Genomic DNA, 6,221 nt, shown 5'->3' on the forward strand with positions numbered 1-6,221 from the left:
ATTTGCGGACCAGCAGTTTTAGAAGTGACCAGAAGTTGAACTTATGGGAAGATAAGGCTGGGATAAGAAATCTATGTATCCTGGACTTGGCAAAACAAGATATGGGGAGTAATGGGCTCAACCGACCAGAAGTTGACCTTAGAGGAGTGTAGGACTGGAACAATAAATCTGAATGTGTCCACAAAAACAGGACATAGGGAATAAAAATTTATGTCTCTATAGATACCCTGAATCCTGCTAGCCATCAGTAACCTCATGCTTATAGTTCAGCCAGTAACTTCAAAGAACTACCTGGGAATCCTCCAAGCTGTTCCTTCTTTGTCTGCTTCCAACGATGGGCCTGAGGGGTTCTGACTTTCTCCAAGTAGCAGAAGTGCCTTTCTTTTCTTTAACTCCAAAGAGCCATAACATAGTACTTGTTTTGTTTTTACAGATGAGAGGGCCATGGTGATAAGGTCATCAAGAGTATCTGAGTCTTGAAGAGGCACAATAGCATCTCTGAAAACTCTGTCCAGAAGAGCCACGCCTCCCAGATCCTCGCCACAGCTGATGGAAGTGGAAGCTGTGTGATTTAGGGCTGCTGCTGTTCAGGTCTTCTGCGGGCTTCACAGGTTCCCACTGTAGCAACTGAGCCTCTCGAGACAACAGGCAGGAGCTGCACTGTTTAAGGAGAACCAGGCTGTGTTCCATGTAGAGCAGTGGTTCTCAACCTTCCTAAGGCTACGACCCTTTCATACAGTTCCTCATGTCGTGGTCACTGCCAATCTTAACATTATTTCATTGCTACTTCACAATTGTAATTTTGCTACTGTTATGAACTGTAATATAAATATCTGATATGTGACCCCCCCAAAGGGGTCTCGGCCTACAGGTTGAGAACCGCTGATATAGAGTCAAACCTGAGGTCCTTCTGGCTCTTGGTGAGCTGGCCATCCCATAGGTCATTGTAGCAGGACACCCTGCCCAGCCACTCCTTTGCCAGCTATCTAGGGCTCTGATTATGGCTAACATATGTATGGGTGATATATGTTTCTCAAGGCCAAGGTCATGTACCTGTGAGTCATTTCCTGACAGTGATGTCTTTGGTGCTTAAGCATGAGGGATAGCGAGGGTGGGGAGACCGGAAGGTTGTAAAAGACAATGCTGCGGTGAGAATCCAGCACAGCCAAAGTGAGGCATGGACTCAGAGCCAGCTGAGCTAAGAAAGGACCCGAACCTCACTCTATCATCTGTGCTCTAGAGTGAGTTTCTTAATTGTTCCACGCGTCAGTTTCCTCAGCTGAAAAATGTCAGGAAGAAAACGCCACGGAGCTTCCCCGCCCCCCAAGTTTATATATTGAAACCAATTCCACAGGATGATGCATTAGGAGGTAAGACTTTGAAAGTGATTAGGCCACTGGAACAGAGCATGGGATTGGTGCCTTCAGAAAGGGGCCTCCGAGGCACCCCTGGACTATACTCATCCCTAGCATGAGTATAGTTAGGAGACCTTCTACGAACCAGGATACTGACTCTCACTAGATATCAGATCTGCTGTTGTTTGGGGCTTTCCAGTTTCTAGGACTGAGTTTCTAAAGCACAAATGGAGAGTGTATTCTTATGGCATCCTGGGCTGACTAACGCAGAGAGCACCTCCCAGGGGAGGAAGTGACCAGCTCTTTTCCCTGCTCCATAAGTAGAAATATGGCCTGCCGGGTGCCATCTGTCTTATATTACAATCCCCAGACTCTCCTACAGTGAAGATGTAATTAGCCCTGAACACAAGTGCAAATCACTTGTGTTATTCCCAGGCTACGCTTTATTTTTTTTAATTTTTGGCAGATTCATTTATGGTGGTTTTTTTGTGTACCAGTGTTTGCCTGCATATATGTATATGTGCCGCGTGCGTGCGTGCTTAATACCTGGGGTGGGGGTGGGAGCAAAAGAGGGTCTCAGATCTCCTGGCACTGGAGGGACAGATAGTTGTGAACCACCACACAGGTGCTGGGATCCTAACGTAGGTCCTCTGGGAGGAGTCTGTGCTCTCAACCACTGAGCGTCTGTCTCTCCAGGCCCTCCCGGCAGAGTGTCTCTTCACTCATGCTCTCTATTTCTGATAGCTTGAGCAGAAGTGGCCAGCGAGAGTTGTGCGCCACGTGCAGACAACGGCAGAACAGCTACCAGCCTGACCATGTGGGCTTCCATACTGACTCTCAGATGGCCACTTAGAGAATGGAAATACACAATATAACAGCACATGGAGTTTGGATTGCATCCTTAGTTATGAAGGTTTTCGTGCTGACTAAAATAGTGCGCCCTGCATTGCAATTTCCCAAAGAGTAATTAGCATCTTAGGCCAACAAGAAGGGAAGGGAAGGGTAATTAGCAGGTGACTTTTCGGTTACCTAGAATTATAAATATGAAGACGATGGATGCAACAGCCCTTTCCTAAACTTAATTATGGTATTTATTTGTGTTTTCTGCTTTTCCACTTCGACAATGACACTTTGGTTACATGGGTCTTCAGAATGTTCTAGGTGTCGGTGACCACTGCAGAGCACATGGCCCTTACAGCTGTCACTCAGGGATCCAGGAGCTTCCCTGGTTGCCTGGTTACAGGAGCAGAGGAGGAGAGCTACATGGAGAGGTGGGCAGGGAGGAGGCAGCCCCAGAGTTGTATCGAGTGGACTTTAGAACCGTGGAGGCGCCAGAAGCTTTCCATTTCAGTCAGTGCACAGACTTTCCCTAGCTTTAGCATGGTAGCCCATGCAGAGGCGTTTCCTCGGCTTCCTGTCAACTTTGGGATGAACATGTAGTGCCCACGAAAGACCATGACAGTCATTTGCACTGATCCCTGGACCCAAATGAGCCAAGCCTGAACTATTTCTAGCTCCCCTGACTGGAAGTAGTGAGCTCCCATTCTCCAGTTGCTGACTGAACTGGAACCAGAGGGCTCCTGGATCTAACCCAAGGAGAAAGGGAGCCTGCTGTGCCAAGATCGCCTGCAGCAGCCTGAGGCAGGAGACTGCTCACATCATAGAAGCACGTGTGATTCATCTCTAGCTGTTGGGCCAGATAAAGGTCTCTGAGAATTGCCTGACTCCCAATCTAACAACGGACCCCAGGACTCTCTACCACCCTGTCACCTCTGTACCAAATCTAGTGTCATCCATAACATTGATGTTCTACGTGTTTGATAAAGGGCTGAGTGTGTAAACAGCATGTTACAGAAGGGGTCCTAGGCCCAGGCCCTGGGTCCAGATATCTTCATTCTTCTGTTCAGTTCATGGGAAATACAACCTTGCTCTAGCTCCTTCTTTTCTGCCTACATAGTAGAACTCTGAGAAAACACAGAGAGAGAGAGAAGATAGGCCAAGTGCTTAGCTTAGAGTCATCCACACTACATGTTCAATAAATAGGATGATAGTCCCATTGGCCCAGCTATGTCAATCTGATTCTCATTGTTATGACATGTGCCTGAGAGAAATGATATAAAAACATAGAAAGATTGATTTTGATTGAAGGTTTCAGAGTTTGGAGACTATAGCAAGACAGAAAATCATGTTAGGGAACAGGAGTCGACCATAGCTACTCATCTCACGGTGGCCAGGAGGCAAAGTAAGAAACAAGAAGGGACCAAGATCCCAATACTGCCTTCAATAGTACATCCCCAATGGCCTACAGTCCTCCTATTAGGCTCTACCCACTAAGGGTGCTGCTAACTCCTGATAATTCCAAGGGTCAAACCTTCAGCACATAGGCCTTTGGAGAACATTCTAGGTCAAATCATATCACAGGATTTAGGACACTTAGAAAAACAGCTTTGCAGACTCCCCAAGTCCAGCCCCCAAGTCTGCCCACTGTTTAGATTCTGAGCCAGGGTGTGACTTTCTTAGCAGTCACAGTACCAATATACGCATCATCATTTGTGAGTGGGCATCATTTGTGGGCACATGTAATGTCATGTGCCCAACTCTGTATTAGATGCTTTATTTGGACTATTTCCTTTTATTTTTACCAGAACTTCAAGATGTGGATGTACCTGAAAGCAGGTACTGGCCATCTCTACATAGGACCCAGAGGTTTCTGGAATACAGAATGTGCCCCAGCTCAGGGCAGCAATTTCACCTGCTCCAAGAACAAACTGAGACAATCTCCCTTTGCCAGGGCAGATCAGTTGTCACAGCATTCAGGGCTTTGAGTACTAAGAAAAACAAACCACCCTGGTCAATGTGTTTCCTGACTTCTTAGTGTGTGTGTGTGTGTGTGTGTGTGTGTGTGTGTGTGTGTGTGTATGCATGCATGTGCATGATGTGAGCTTTCAATTTTTACATAGGAAATCACAAAATTTGGGAGTTCATTTTTTTGGTGTGTGTGTGTGTGTGTGTGTATGTGTGTGTGTGTGTGTGTGTGTGTGTGTGTGTGTGTGTGTGTGTGTGTTCATGCATGTGCATGATGTGAGCTTTGAATTTTTACATAGGAAATCACAAAATTTGGGAGTTGATTTTTCTCTGCAGGAGGAAAGCATGGGGGTTTACTTGGCTTACTGAGTAGGGAAGAAGTCGGTGTGCTGGCTTTAACCTTGGGTTGTAAGAAGTGAGGAGAATAAAAATGTCCCAATAAGCATCCCAGCACAGACAGAAGTCAGGGTGTGTGTGTTGTGGGGTGAAGTTCACGGTCCCCAGATAAAGTGGCACAGGAGTGGATGAGAGTGTATTTCCTGTTACTGTCATGAAATACTTGTGCTCAATTGATTTATACAGACCAGAGTCTATATGGCTCATGTTTGAGGGAAGCTGGGAAGTTAAGCAGTGTGGGACGGCATCTGGAAAGGACCTTCTTGCTGCATGGCAGCCTGGGAGGAAGTAAGGCAAGGCAAGACAGAGCAAATGTCTAGCTCAGGTCTCTCTTCCTTTTCTTGGGGAGCCATTGGTGCCATTGTAGATATCATTACCTCATCTAAGCCCAATCTCCTCTACAAACCCCACTTCTACATGGCATCACTATGTGAATTTGGGGACTAGGTTTCCAACCATGACATTTTGGAGACACGTCCTGGATCATGAAACACAGACAAGAACAGGGCAGGTGGAACTTCAGGGGAACAGATGGTACAGGCATGAGTCAGAGCACTACACCAAGTTACACCATTGGAAGCAAGCAGGAACTTGGTGGAGAAGGACAGGGCCTAAGCCCCCGGCTCCAGGAGCTCCCCTAGGATGTGGATATTCAGAACCAAAGCCTGTGCTGAAGATTCGGGCCAGTGGGCAGCGGAGCACAAGGCTGGAGGAGAACGGTTTGGCATCCTACCCCAGGATCACTGTGTCAGTATGGATGTGGGGGACATGCAGCAAAGCATTGGCTTAGACATCACTGCTCATGTATAGATTTTTGGAGGGAGCCCAGAGAAGGCAGCTCTTCCGTGCCTCTAACAGCATATCTCAGAACCCTTTGAAAGGATGTCTTTCGCTCATACTTCCATCAAGAATTCCTTTCTCCAAAAGTAGGTCAGAAGATCCAGAGAAACTTGCAGACTTTGCATTTGATTTTTTTTTCATCTTTAAGTTCAAAGAATATGAATAAGTTTGTTGGAAGGAAGGAATCGATTTAAAAAAAATAAATCTATAATTCTCTTGGCACAATAGAAACTGAGAGCTAATAGAATTTGGGAAAGCCTTGTAGCCCAACAAACATTCATTGTGAGGTCCCACGTCTTGCTCAGGGATGGTCCTCTGGCCGTGTTAAGGCAGGGTATGGCCTTGATCACAGAGACAATTGGACCAGATGAGCTTCCTGGCCCTCTCTGTTGCCACTTTGCACCTGGCCCCAATTATCACAAACTCTTGTCACTGAATCTGCCTTTCTACGTTGATCACAGAACAATTTACTTTCTCAGTGAGCATCATAAGCCTCCTGTATATTCCACAGTCTCTCTTACTAGAAGGAGAAGGGGTTCCGGGAGGGGTAAGGGGTCACTATTCCAATGTGGCATAAGAGTTTTAAGAACCAGGGTCACGTGGCATCTTACTCCGTATCTTTGGCAGTTCAGGACCTTGTCCACAGTCAGACCCTAATGAATGGCTGCTGGATAAATGACCAACTTCAGACTTGGGGTAACAGCAGATAGCTGGGAGGCTTTGGGTGAGAGGTGAGCGACGAATCCCATCCCGCTTCTTCACTGCATCGGGGGTACCCATTGCCTTGTCCGCCCGCATCCCCACTGCCTTGAGGCGTCAGCGTCT

The sequence above is a fragment of the Peromyscus californicus genome, unplaced genomic scaffold (assembly GCF_007827085.1).
Source record: "Peromyscus californicus insignis strain IS unplaced genomic scaffold, ASM782708v3 Scaffold_19__1_contigs__length_69161282, whole genome shotgun sequence".
Classification (NCBI taxonomy): domain Eukaryota; kingdom Metazoa; phylum Chordata; class Mammalia; order Rodentia; family Cricetidae; genus Peromyscus; species Peromyscus californicus.